Below are 15,539 nucleotides of genomic sequence, written 5' to 3'. Positions count from 1 at the left end.
GCGCGCGAAGGAGGTAGACAGAAAAATTCAAACGGTTAGGAGCATCTGGTTTTAATAATAAATGGAGCGTTTTAGAGAGAGTAATAGAATAGTTTTAGAGGCACTGACGCACCGGAAAACGATACGATGAAGGGCGTCGTCAAATCCAAAATCAGCAAAGTTATACCAGTGACTTGAGAAAGAAGTAGCACGATTGGCTAATCATGGTTATCAACGGTGAAACGCGGACGGTGCAGCGCGTCACGGTCACTCAACCTGTCACGGTACTTGGGAAGCAACGCGGTACTTGAACTCGTGTGTGTTCTTACGTTACGTCCTTATAGTTTTTGTGCGCAATCTCGGGCTTGTCGTCACGGACACATACAAATATCCATAGAATGATGATGAGATGAGATGAGAAAGAAAGTGACAAGTAAACTATGCACTCTATAAAAACAGAACTTCACCGCATAGCACGCAGTGCGCCAATCATTGCCGCGAACGATAGGGTTATCGCTTTTGATTCGAGGAGAGAGAGAGGCGTACACCTTTTTGTGGCAATTACCACATACCCAAATTGCCACAAAAAGGCGCACGCGCCCCTTCTCTCCTCGAATCGGTAGCGATTACCCTATCATTCGTGGCAATGGTTGGCGCACAGCGTGCTATGCGGTGAAGCTCTGTTTTTAGAGTGTAGTAATACCCTACACTCTTAGAAATGAACTTCACCGCATAGCCTGCTCCTAGCCAACCTTAATCTCGAATGATATCGTTACCTGCCCTGATTTGTTGAAAACGGGAGGCGTACGCCTTTTTTGTGACACTTATGCTGTTCATAATTGTCACAAAAAAGGCGTACACCTCTTGTTTTCTATTCTTTCTATTTCTTTCTCTTTTCTGTTACAAGTTTGTCCTGCATGATTGCCACAAAAAGACGTACGCCTCCTGTTTTCAACAAATCAGGGACGAGAACGATGTCATTCGAGATGATGGTTGGTTAGGAGGTGCTTGATTGATTTTTAAAAGAAAAAAAAGAAGATTGGTTAGGAGGTGAAGTTACTGCCTTTCCGTTTAATGTATTAAGATTGCCTAGTGGCTAGGGTATAAGGGTGCATTTTGCACAACAGCCCGTGAAGTAGATTCACGTTGTTCTACCTAAAGGGATAAAGAATATTGGTCGAAAGTATTAAAAAATGACGTCACTGTTCCTATCCACGGCACTAGTCGCATCCCCACTCACAGCAAAAAAAAAAAGAAAACAAAAAGAAACTTCGTGCATCACCTTTGTTCCTTCACCCGTTAACCCTACCCATAAAAAGAACTCGAATGACCATTTAAAACAATCCGTTCCTCTCCACTCCCCATATACGCCGTTAATCCTTCAACAGCTACCTAATCCACCCCACCATACCGCAAGAATACTCCCCTCACCCCGACTCCAGTTCTTCCAATACAACGACCGTGTAAGCATTTAAGCTCATGGCCACGTCCACGGTTTTTTTCCCCCTCTACAATGTCCCTCAAGGCTGCCTTCTTCAAACAGAGCGCGTGACCAAGACACGTCCCAAGAGGGAGATAATATGTTCTGAATGCGTGTTCCCGCTTTCTAATGCAGCCTATAAATATAGCCTTTAAGCTGGACTGCGTATCGAACCTTGGCAGGGCACAGAAAGAACATCCGGACCACAAACAGAGGGACGGGCCGTGTGTGCTTGCTTTGCTGTCAACGGAAGTGGACAAGATCGAATTAAGACTCTTCTTCCGATAGTTTCCTGTTGGCTTAGGCGTTATTTCACTTTTACGTGGGTGTGCCCGAGTTTGCTCAAGGCTTGTCAATACATGTGTAGAGTCCTCTTGGGTCCAGTAACGTGATTAAGGGTACATTCATGTGTTTGTGTTCGATGGTATAAGATGTGCTTCCTGTAAGTTCTTGCTTCACGGTTGTTGCAGTATCTGTGGAACTGTGGTTCGAGTTCTGGAGAAACATGAATAATGTTTGTTGGCTTTTTTGTGTGTGTGCTGGTGAGCTGTTCACTTTTGCGGGACACGTGATAGTTTTGTGCAGGTCTGCAGGCTTCAGACTATACCTGCGCATGCTATAGTCAGAATATAACGCTGTAACTATACAGCCGAGCGGGTGCCTAATATATGGCAATATAGTAGGTTCCTGAGGTTTCTCAGAAAATAATTAAGCGTGGATTTTTCAAATTTATCATTCCATAACTCGCATTAAAATATGACACTTGGCGACGTAAGGCAATCTGTGCGAAATCGGCTGCCGGACGACGTGTCTGTCTGAAAAACAGCAACGGCCATATGCACGGATGCGTTCAATATGGTTCAATGTGACAATAACTTAAAGCGTAGTCGCAAAGCACTGATCCTGCGTTGAAGGTAGGAAACTAAATTAACTGCAGTCCTACCCCGCGACACGTGCAGCATGTCAAATAAGTTGACATGCTGCGCACAAATAAGTTGACTCGTCCTACGTGTAAATCTACTTCCAATTTGATTTGAAATTAACTGCACGTATCTTACGTCGTCCTTGTCTTTGTTCATTGAATAAACAACACAGGGAATAGTGAAGACTGGCAGTATCAGAAACCAGGACAAGTGGTACCATTTTAGTCCTCGCGATTGTTACGCCGTGAGGCTGGTGAATCCAAGTTGGTGAATCCAAGTGTGGTGTCTCGGCTACAACCTAAACACCAACAACAGGACGCAAATTTTGCAGAAATAATTAAGGCTATGCAAAAGCACGCCCTCTTATTCTGGTGCGGGTTATTTGCGACAGCCTCCTGTGTGAGTTAATTTCTCACAAAAAGCTCACAAGTCACGTTATATATTGTTGACAATGAATGTATTGAATAGCCCCCTCATCCAGAAGGAGAACATATAGTATAAATGTACATCAAAAACATACTGCTGCCATTAGTGTAAGGTAAGGATGTTGTAGAGCTACATAGAGCATTCGCTGTGAGTACACCTGCACCAACTATACAAAGGCACCGCCGCCACGGCGTGGTTATGTCACATGAAAGAGTCCCTTTCCTCCCCCTCTAGAAAACACTTCCTGTAATGGCATTACGTTAATCACGGGTGTCCTACTTGGCGTAACCAGATCAAATCCTACCCATCACGTGAAAGGGGGGAATGGACCTGTTTAAGGGGGATCTCCGGGACACAAGGATGACAAAGGGATGCAACCCGCGGAGGCTCAAATGCAGATATTATGGGGTCACGTCGGTGTCAACAGTGACAGATGGTGCTCCCTTAACAGATATTTTGCCTCTCTTTTTAGTGATGCCCTCGTCGGCTACGTGGGCTCAGTGATAACAGCACATAAATGCTTTCTATAATGTGGTCTCCTCGAGTTGTGGTTCGTGAACTCGAAACGAACTCGAAGTTTACGTGGGCACCATTTCTGTAAGGTGAAGCTTGGTGTACTTGGTGTACTCAATCTCGGGAAAATGATGTCTACGTCAACCTGACACAAACTTGTTTGTATACCCCTATTGTGCTACAAAGAATTTATACACCCTAAAAGCAAAACTTCACTGCATAGCGCGCTGTGTGGCAACCATTGCCAGGAATGATAGTGTTATCGCTTCCGATTCGATGAGAGAGAGAGAGGGCGTACGCCTTTTTGTGTCAATTATCATATATATCTAAATTGACACAAAGGGCGATGCAATGCGTTGAAGGTCTGTTTTTAGAGTGTAATTAGTCTTAATATAATATATAATGAGTTTGAAGACATCTGTGTGACCGGTGTGAACTTTTGTACATTAATCGTGTCCCTGTGCAGTTTGCTATTGAGATTGTTTGTTGAAGTCTAAATATAACAGATAATTTCAGTCCGTATTTGTTATATTTTCAGCATGCTATGCGGTGAAGCTCTGTTTATAGAGTGTACACTCTTAAAAATGAACTTTACCACATATCACGCTCCTAGACAACCATCATCCCGAGCGACATTGTTCTTTCCCCTGATTTGCTGAAAACGGAGGGCGTACGCCGTTTTTGTGGCATTATGCGGTTCATAATTGCCACAGAAATGGCGTACCCCCCCCCCCCCCACACACACACATACACGCCGTTTTCATCAAATCAAGGAGGAGAATGTTGTCATTCGTGATTAGGCTTGGTTAGGAGCGTACTATGCGGTGAAGCTGTGTTTTTAGCATGAACCGCTTTTGGAGTTGTCGAAGACATGCTCTCTAAAAAGCTACTTCACCGCATAGCACGCTCCTAGCCAACTATCGTCTCGAGTAATATCGTTATCTGCCCCGATTTGTTGAAAACGGGAGGTGTACGCCTTTCTTGTGACAATTATGAACAGCACAAGTGCCGAAAAAAAGGCGTACGCCTCCCGTTTTCAACAAATCGGGGCAGGTAACGATCTCATTCGAGATGGTACACTCTAAAAACTGAACTTCACCACATAGCATGCTCCTAGACAGTCGTCATCTCGAATGATATCGTTATCTGCCCTGCACTCTAAAAACTGAACTTCACCGCATAGCACGCTCTGCGCCAACCATTGCCACGAATGATTGGGTTATCGCTTCTGATTCGAGGAAAGAGAGAGAGAGGCGTACGCCTTTTTGTGTCAATTATCATATATCGAAATTGACAGAAAAAGGCGTACGCTTCCTTCTCCTCGAATCAGAAGCGATAACCCTATCATTCGTGGCAATGGTTGGCGCAGAGCGTGCTATGCGGTGAAGTTCCGTTTTTAGAGTGTGATGTGTTGCAAACGGGAGGCGTACGCCTTTTTTGTGACACTTATGCTGTTCATAATTGTCACAAAAAAGGCGTATGCCTCCCGTTTTGAACAAATGAGGGCAGATAACGATACCATCTGAGATGATGGTTGGCTAGGAGCGTGCTATACGGTGAAGTTAATTTCTAAGAGAGTACCAGAGAGCAGGTAACTGATGGGAATATTTCATGGCCGTTATCCACACAATTTCTAACCTTTAAACGTCAATTGTACTTTCTTCCAGCCGCCGCTCCACGGGGGAGTATAACTCTCCAAGAATGTTACCATCCAATTTCCCCGGGTTTATCTTATGGGTAACAAAAGACCTGCTTGCTCCCAAGCTACAACAATTACCTGCGGAAGACGGCACATCAAACGCGACTTAGTCCGATGAGAACACGGTTAACATTTATCTGGGAGCTTAAGCACCGCGGCCTACTCGAATCGCTAAGAGCAACCGAACCGAAACACTTCGTCCACATTAATAAAAAGAGAGCCTATCCATTTAATAAACAATTCCGACTTATCTAATTACCCCAGTGCACTTCATTAAAGAGACGACTCGTCCTTTGTCATTTCTCTTCTATCTCTTGTTTGCTCAGAAAAAAAAAAAGAAAAGAAAGAAAAGGAACAAGTGGCTCGAGCTTTCTCTCGGTGAGCGTTTCGAGCAACAAAATTCCTCGACGTGGGCCTGGCTTCACCGGTCACGTCCAATCGTTCCGCTCCGCCCACGATCGAAAATCCACGATCCTTGCGCGAATCGCGACGAGTTACGAAGGAAGAAAGTCGAATATGGGGCGGCGCGAACGCGCCACGGGGAGGGACCCGCCGCGATTCAACGCACGCGTAGCGCGCGCGGCAAGCGTGCGCCAAAAACGCGCCAAATTAAATACAAGGGACCATGAGGAAAGCGCAGGTCTTGCCCGCGCTCCTGCGGCGAAGGCATATGGCGAATTTCCCGCAGCCACTGTAAATGAAGGCGTGACGTCACCCGTGACGTCAGTAAGGGGGAGCGTGAGACGGACGAAACATTTTTCGAGTGGACATCCTCGCTGGTGTGTGACGAAGGATTCTTGATTCAAGTGTAGTCGTGTGGGATTCTGAGAAAGTTGCCAACGAGCATTCATGAGTAGTGGCGGCGCGTTGGATCAAGGCCTGGGTGATCCTTCGCCTCCGATTGGTCCGCCAGATGTGACGACGGTGAGTGTTCCATTTTGTTCGCACAGATTGTCATTTTATCCTAAATTGCTACTGTCGTACAAACGCCGGAGCTTATTAACCACCACCACACTGGAACACACGACGCGCTCTGCGAGAACCTCGATTACATTTTCCAGTCATTTTTCAAATCAAATCAAATCGAATTATTTATTGTCAGATGTGGCGAAACACATATTTTTAAAGGGGAAGTTGGGAAGGGAAAGTTTGTTTCATCCATCGCATTCAAATTATGTTTAGCCTGGAAGTTGTCCTTATAAGTTCGTCTTAAGCACACATTATACCGCGGCAATGGTTAAATTTCCGGCGTACAAATTAAAGCAGTTATTAGGTTACCTGAATGCGCATAATGTCTGTCTCTGTGAAGTGAGCCCAGGACACACGATCCCCCCTTCCCCTGCGACAGTCGTGATGTTACCCGCCTGAACGTTGCCGGCTGCGGCAAGCAGTTCCACAACCACCACCACCACCACCCCACCATCTATCAAAATGCATAATGATGATGATGATGATATGAGAAAAAAATGGAGCGGGACAAGCTACTCCAGGTCTAGTAAAAATGCTAAGCTCTTGAGGTATGCTCTTAACCAAGATGATGAGTGAGCGGTGTGCACCCCGACGATGAATCGCAGGCCATTCGCCCAGCACTTTCACGACTCCAAAGGATTGGCCATCAAGACGGCTCAGGGGTCTCCGAAGTTGCAAACGGACAGTTCGAAACCGCGCACATTCCAGAAGAATATGCTCCGAAATGCATTACCAGTGCCCTCCCGTACCGTCTTTGTTGTGATGTATGCGATGGGGAAGAGACCGGTTTCAGGACGTCATCGTGTTACAAATATGCCTAATTTTTGAAACACTGCAATAATGTATATACTGCGTACGGTCACGAATTCGAAGGAGGCTTTCCCTGGCGCGCCCGAGCAGATGGAGAAGATTGCTTTACAGGCACCAACTACTGTGCGCGATATGTCTTGCGCGATACACTCTTAAAAATGAACTTCACCGCATAGCACGCTACTAGCTAACCGTCATCTCGAATGATATCGTTATCTGCCCTGATTTGTTGAAAACGGGAGGCGTACGCCTTTTTTGTGACACTTATGCTGTTCATAATTGTCACAAAAAAGGCGTACACCTCCAGTTTTCAACAAATCAGGACAGATAACGATATCATTAGAGATGACGGTTGGCTAGTAGCGTGCTATGCGGTGAAGTTCATTTTTAAGAGTGTAGGCGTATATCTGCCCTCTTAGAAATGAACTTCACCGCGTAGCACGCTCCCAGCCAACCATCATCTCGAATGATATCGTTATCTTCACTGATTTGTTGAAAACGGGAGGCGTGCGCCTTTTTTATGACGATTATGAAAGCATAAGTGTCATAAAAAAGGCGTACGCCGTCCGTTTTGAAAACAAATCAGGGTAGATAACGATATCATTCGATATTATGGTTGGCTAGGATCGTACGTGCTATGCGGTGAAGTTCATTTTTATGCGTGTGGATGGGTATAAAATTACCATTTGTCAAGACATGTAACAGAGTTCAATATCACTGCGAGACCGGGGTTCGCTTACGAGAGAAACCCCACACTCCTAAAGCAGATTTTTTTTTTAAACAAGATAAAGCGGAACTTCACCGCATTGTATGCTGTTAGCCAACCATCATCCTTAACGACATCGTTCTCTGCACTGATTTGTGGGAAAGCGTGAGGTGTACGCCTCTTCGTGACGGTTATGCGGTTACGTTATTTGTCACATGAAGGCGTACGCTCCGCACTCTTAAAACAGAACTTCACCACGTAGCTCGCTGAAGGCCAACCAGTTATCGCTGAAGTTATCGCTTTTGATTTGTGGAAAGCGCGGGGTGTAGTCCTTTTTTATGACAAATAACATAACAGCATAAGTGTCACAAAAAGGCATATGCCTCCCGTTTTCAACAAAAATCGTGAGAGAGAAGGATGTCATTCGAGGTGGCTGATTGATGAGTTTTGTTTTAAGGGTGTGGCGTTCACCTTTGCGTGGCAACTAACACGCGCATAAATAAAAAGTGTCACAAAAGGGCGTTTTTCACCCCATTTCCACCAAATCAGGGGATAGGACGATGCCCTTCGGAATGACGCGCGTGCTATGCGGGGAAGTTCTGTGTTTTAGAATGGAGATTAGTAGCCATCGGCAAGTGTGGAAACTTTGGGTCAAGTACGGTCAACTCAAGGGATAAAAGGACACCTGGTCATCATACATGATGAAATGCGGTCGACTGCATAAAAGCTTGTACGCTAATAAACAGCAGGTTCAGTGTTTTTATCTTTTTATCACCAGTGGAGATTAGAGGAAGAGGAAGAAAAGGAGAGGGGGAGGATATTAGGAACAAGAAGTGCAATGAAATGGAATTGGTATGCATGATATGAACTTCACGCCGTTCGCTCTGACTTTTCTTTTTCTGTTGTGTTGAGGAAGTTGGTTTGTTCGGTGTGGTGTAATGGAAAAAAAAAAAGACATTTTAAACGTTGTCGCTATTCACCTTAAGACGATCCACATTTTACGATACAACAAGGAAATCATGTTCTGCCTCATGAATGATTTCTGCATAGAATGTTGCTTGACTGGTGACAGCATGATTACGTTACAAGTATGACATGCAACAGACCTGACACACACAGTCAAAAAGTTGGTTGGCGCACAGCGGGATATGCGGTGAAGTCCTGCTTTTAGGGTGTGGGTGACTTCGAGGAGTATATTAGCGAAGAACGCCCCGTATACTATTCCAAATGGACTTTACCACATGGCAGCAAACTATCATTCCGAATGACACCGTTCTCGCCCCTAATTTGTTGAAAACGCGTCAATCACACTAAGCCTTCAGCTGACGTCAGACGTACGTCAGCTACTCACGCCAACTCGCTCCCGAATGACGTACGCCTTTTTATACCAATTATGTACTGCATAAGTGACGAAAAAAAAAAAGGCGTACGCCTCCCGTTTTCAACAAATCGGGGGCGAGAACGATGTCATTGGGAATGATGATTGGCTAGGATAGTGCTACGCGGTGAAGTTCATTTTCAAGAGTGTACTTATACCCTAGTCAGAAAAAAAAAACTTAGGGCCATTAGCGGAACGGCCGTAACTTCACCTGTAGCCCAACCATCATTTCGAATGACATCGTTCACTGCCCTGATTTTTTTTAAAAACAGGAGGCGTACGCCCTTTTTTTGTGACAATTATGCAGTTCATAATTGTCACAAAAAATATGTACGCCTCCCACTTCCAACAAATCGGGACAGAGAACGATGTCATTTGAAATGATGGTTTTGCTACAGGTGAAGTTACGGCCGTTCCGCTAATGGCCTTAAGTTTTTTTTTCTCACTAGGATATAAATACTTGATCCTTGTATACACACTCTTAAAACGGAGGGGGGGAAGGGGGGGCAATGGCAGGATCGGCTGGCCGTTGCTGGCCACACAGAAGTGGGCGTCGTCATGACTATAGCCTAAAAAAAGAAAAACGGAACTTGACCACATAGCGCGCTCCTAGCCAACCATCATCTCGAATGACATCGTTCTCTCCCTTGATTGGACGAGAACGGGAGGCGTACCCCCATTTTTGCGGGAATTATGAGCTGCATAATGCCACAAAAATGGCGTGCCCCCCCTTCCCCCCCGTTTTCGAGAAAAAAGAACAGAACGAGAAAGAACAGAGTCGGCAAATTAGGGATGTCACTGGGGATGATGGTTGGATAAGAGCATGCTATGTGGTGAAGTTGATTTTTAGGAGTGCACAATCCATTCCTGGCTACTTATTAAATTCGTTTCACATTGGTATGCCTGATAATAATAGTACGGAGAATTAAACTCGTCACCCGTAAGCATCATATATTATTGTCCATATCTCCACATGTCCTCGCTTACAGAAAGGAAGTCGAGACCGACCCTTTGCAGCAGCAATATCACAAAAAGTTACACGACGCAATCAGGTGTATTAACTCGACTATTATCTAAGCAAAGTGTACATAGCGCAGTATACAGTGAATGCCTCGATGGCGTCCCGTTATACGATGGGGCCCGCAGAATGTGATTCGCCTATAATAAGGTGCCACAGAAACGTCGGACGCTGCACCGTATAGAGCCCGTTCCGTGTCAGGGACTTCATCGGGGTAGCAGTGGACACAACATGCATTATTCACGAACCGTTCCAACACACAACCGTGTTGGCGCGCCGAACAATCCGTATCCAAACGTTGGAGCTTGAATTTTAAGCACACCGTCGGACGCATACATTTGCATGACGCTCCAATACAGCACTCTCAGGCACCGTCTACGCTCGGCGGAGCCTTTAGCTATTGCCCGCTACGCCGCAGCCGGGCGTTATTTACACGAGGGAAGCGCTTGCTTTAGCGACGGAACTTGCCATAATTAGCAGCTTTTCACTTTCACCGGGCTCTTAGTTGACGAGTTTGTGCATCCATGTAGACGCTTTCAAAGCAGGCATGGCGAAAACGGATGCATACCTGTATGTGGAGGGCGCGTCAATGCGTGTTTGATGCTTGAGAAGTAGTGGATCAACTTCTAGCTGTCGTACATCATATACAGCATTTTCATTATATACTGAAAACGAAGGCAGCTAATTGAATGTCGTACGAAAAAGATAAATAAATCAATATGGGGAAGCGGGTGCGGCATGTTGTGAATGCGATGGTAAGATGCCCAAAAATTATTGGCTTCACGCTTTTCGTGGACACCTGAGGCCTAATGCTGAAAACGTGCCGTTCGTTATCGTTATACCGTGGTAGGCAACACGCTTGAAAAAAAAAGGAGCGGGAAGGGGGGTAATGGAAGGTTCGGCTCGCCGTTGTTGGCCACACAGAAGTGGGTGTCGTCACGACTATAGCAAAAAAAAAAAAAAAAAAAAGAAGCAAAGACGGATGGAGGATGAAGGGTGGAGATGCGTAGAGGGTGCGTGAGTTCCCGGGGAGAGACAAGTGTTAGAGGGGTCGTTGAGCAAGACCCGCCTCCTGCAGAAAGAGAACAAGGTTTCTTGCTTTAGCTTGCTTCACCCCATAGCACGCTCCTAGCCAACCATCATCCCGAATGACAACGCTCTCTTCCTTGATTTGCTCAAAGCGGGGGCGTTCGGTATTTTTGTGGCATTTTGCTGTTAACAATTGCACCAAAAATGCCGTACGCCCACGTTTTCGTCAAATCGAGGGAGAGAAAGTTGTCATTCGTGATGATAGTTGGCTAGGAGCGTGCTATGGCGTGAAGTTCATTTTGAAGAGTGTGGGATCGCATTATGCGGCGAGGTTCTGCTTTAAGAGTGTACGTGTACGTGTCACACTAGGGGTGCAGCTGGCGTCAGACGTACGTCACAAGTCGCTCCCGAATGACGCCAACAAAGCAAACTGAGCGCGTGACAGTATAGAGCTATCCCAGAGGCCGTTTCCCGCCAATGTCTAGAGCCTGCCGTGACTGTACAGACGGCGTATAGCTTGCTTCGAAACCGCAAACATATGACCTATAGCGTATAGATCCGTGGGTACTATCGATTACTCCCACAAAGAACGTTTATAAACTAAAGGTAAATAAATAACTACCGCGTAATCACGCTGAGTACTTTCTACGAGCTTGTACAATGCTGTAACGATGGACGAGTCCGTGATATGGCTCGGAATAACTCTTTTATACATGCGGTGTGTGAAGCACATGAAGCACGCGATCGCAGTACACCTAGCGATGAGGCCACTAATTTTATTGCGTTCACTCACACCAACGGAACTCTATAGTTAACGAGACGGTGACGGTCAAACAGCAACGAGCGAACCGTAGACGATTTGCGTGCTAACACCCCACGGGATAGTGCAAACAGATGACGCCAAATCTACCCCTCTGTGTCGACGGTAAATTGAGAGGTCCACGGCTCCTGTACAGCGTATGGGCCCTCAGTACATATTGTGGTTCACGCCTGTTCACTGTGAGTATGATTATATGACTATCATTCGTAGATAGCAGGTAGAACGTTGCAACCTTTTAGGCACAACATATGCATGCGACAACTATTACGTCCTGAAAGGTGTAACTGCTCCACCATGTTTTCTGGGAGTGCAGGATGAGCAGCGTCTTTATATCCACGTGGTGTGTTTCCAGTGTATGCCTCACCTACCATGTGTGCTTCATCTATTTGATTCACACCTCGCTCATATAATGTCCCACGTGTAATCGGGTACCGCATAATATAGTGTCGCAACACCAGAAGCACATATTGTCATCACCATCGCTATCGTCTCTCTGTTGTTGTGCACATTATATGTATTTTCGTCAGAGTAATAGCGCATTAGCTGGTACATAAATACACATGATCGATATCAAGTCGTATCAAGGCGTTCTATAAGAGTCACCGGTAGTAGAAGTCCATTATGTCATGATAAAACAGGCTCTAGTTACGTAAGTACGAGAGATACACGAGATACGGAACGTTATACCGGTGCAAGATGGTTGTCTAACGTTGCCTTTGTTTGTCTATGACGGAGTGCAAGTCACTGCGACAGTGCTTGCGATCCCTGTCGTGAAGTATACGGAAATAAAACGACTTAGATTTGGACACGGGAGGCAGCTAGTGACTAACAAACAGCAATAATGTGTGATGACTGACAATGAGAGCGGACCCCAAGGAGAGAGATCAAATGCCAATCATTCCTGTTGGTTACTGTCAAGATGCTACTACTGCTATGCAGAGCAATGTTCTACACTCTTCAAACGGAAAGCCAGGTATCCTAACCAATAGACGACACCGAAGACTCTTAAAACATAACTTCACCGCATAGCACGCTATTCGCCAACCACCCTCCCAAATAACATCGTTCTGCCCCCTGATTGGTTAAAAACGGGAGGCGTACGCCTTTTTGGGACACTTATGAGGTTATGTTAATTGTCACAAAAATGCGTACGTCTCGGGCTTTCTACAAATCGGGAATGAAACGGTATCATTATGTGTAATGGTTGGCCTTCACCGTGCTATGTGGTGAACTTCCGTTTTTAGAGTGTGTGCGCCAGCCACTTATATATATAATTGACACAAAAAGGCGTACGCCCTTTCTTATAGATCAGAAATGACAACGCAATCACTCTGTGCAGTGGTTCGCCTATACTATTAAAAATAAACTTCGCCGCATAGCACGCTCCTAGCCAACCATCATCTCGTATGATATCGTTATCTGCTCTGACTTGTTGACAACGGGAGGCGTACGCCTTTGTTGTGACGCTTATGCTGTTCATAATAGTCACAACAAAGGCCGTTTTCAACGAATCAGGACAGATAGCGACATCATTCGAGATGATGGTTGGCTGGGAGCGTGCTATGCGGTGAAGTTCATTTCTAAGACTATACGGCGTGTTTTTTTGTTTTTGTTTTTTTGTCATCTTCTTCTTCTTAACACAGCATTCAGTCAAATACAGTAAAAACCGACAGAAGCAATATATTCGTGACACCTCAATAAAAAATTGCGACTGCTCAACAATCTTCATACGCGTCTCCCACCTCTGGAACGCATTTTCCCTTTTAATTGGACTCCGTATCGTGTTGCTTTCCTCGAAGGAATATGAAACCACGCCAGAAGAGAAAAAGACTCGCACCGTGTACCCACAAGGCTTCACTCGCGGTCATACTCACTCCAAGTACACAATAAGTGACGTGACAGTATGTGCGCGCAAACAACATCCACCGCCGCAATCTTCTTCGCTACATGTAAAATCTCCACCAACTAAAAGACGATGGAATCTGATCTGCAGGAAGAAGCCGTTCCACGAGAGGTCCGAAGCAGATTAATCGAGTGTGTTTAATTATCCGCTGATTAGTAATTAAATAGTGGTCGCATGGGGTAGCTCTTGTTTCTTTCTCTCTCTCCCCTGCTCGTCAACAAGGCGTATCCCTGGACTCGCTTTCAATTATAGACGACCCGGCGAACGAGGCGAACACAATAGCGGACGAGTATACCAGGGCGGGGGCTTAAGTGACGCCGTGTGCTTGGCCAGAGTTTAGTCATCAGCCAGCTTTCGTTTCGTCTTTTCGTTTTTGCTTTACAGCTTGTTTTTTCGTAAGGTACTGCTTTTCATGTTTTACTGTTTCCGGACCCTTATGCACCACATAGTACGTCCCTGGAGTATACCACTATAGCTTACCATATTCTAGCATGGATTCATGATATGTGTGTACACTCTTAGAAATGAACTTCACCGCATAGCACGCTCTTAGCCATCCGTCATCTGGAATGATATCGTTATCTGGCCCGATTTGTTGAAAACGGGAGGCGTAAGCCTTTTTTGTGACAATTATGAACAGCATAAGTGTCACAAAAAAGGCATACGCCTTCCGTTTTCAACAAATCAGGCCAGATAACGATATCATTCGAGATGACGGTTGGCTAAGAGCGTGCTATGCGGCGAAGTTCATTTTTAAGAGTGTATAGCTGAAGTGTAGTTGTCGTACACTCGTGTTTGAAGGGAATAGATGAACAAAGAACGGCAAGTTAGACGGACAGAAGCAATCTACAACTACACTCTTAAAAATGAACTTCACCTAATAGCACGCTCCTAGCCAACCATAATCTCGAATGATATCGTTATCTGACCTTATTTTTGAAAGCGGGAGGCGTACGCCTTTTTTTCTTTTGACAATTATGAACAGCATAAGTGTCACAAAATAGACGTACGCCTCCCGTTTTCAACAAATCGGGTCAGATAACGATATCATTCAGGATGATGGTTGGCTAAGAGCGTGCTATGCGGTGAAGTTCATTTTTAAGAGTGCAGTCACACACGTACACTCTTACAAATGAACTTCGCCGCACACGCCCCTAGCCAACCATGATCTCGAATCATATCGTTATCTGCCCTGATTTGTTGAAAACGGGAGGCGTACGCATTTTTGTGACACTTATGCGGTTCATAACTGTCGCAAAAAAGGCGCACGCCTCCCCCTTTCAACAAATCAGGGCAGATAACGGTATCATTCGAGATCATGGTCGGCTAGGAGCGTGCTATGCGGTGAAGTTCATTTCTAAGAGTGTAGACGCAAGTCCATATTTTTCTTTATTACCACCATACTCTTTTAAAAAAGGGTGCACTTTATCTCCTACTCCTTGCCACACATACCACTCCCTTTTGGAAAGAAGAATTACTCTTAAAATGGAGTCTCCTACCTTCATTCAGGGAGTGAGGAGACACTTCAACTCACTACTGGAGAGTAATTGTACACTCCAAATGGAGTGATGTATGTGGCGAGCGTGTACTCCTCAAAAAGGAGTTACAGTACACTTTTTTTTAAGAGTGCACCATCATTCTCATCGTCGCCATCGCAGACACACCAACCCTACAGATTAAGTATGGTATAGGCTTCACGTTGGAAGATAGAACAGAAGGTTCCACATGAGAAGCCACAATCAAAAAAAAAAAAAAAAAAAAAGAAAAGGAAAATTTCTTTCAAATCCACTCTAATCAAATCCAAAAGATCGTTCTTCTACATAGTGTTCCAATTCCAACCCTAGACTCATCGTTCCCCCCTCGGTATTTAGTCCTCAGGCCATTTA

This window comes from Ornithodoros turicata, chromosome 10 (genome assembly GCF_037126465.1).
Source record: "Ornithodoros turicata isolate Travis chromosome 10, ASM3712646v1, whole genome shotgun sequence".
NCBI lineage: Eukaryota > Metazoa > Arthropoda > Arachnida > Ixodida > Argasidae > Ornithodoros > Ornithodoros turicata.
Note: the sequence above shows the minus strand (reverse complement) of the source record.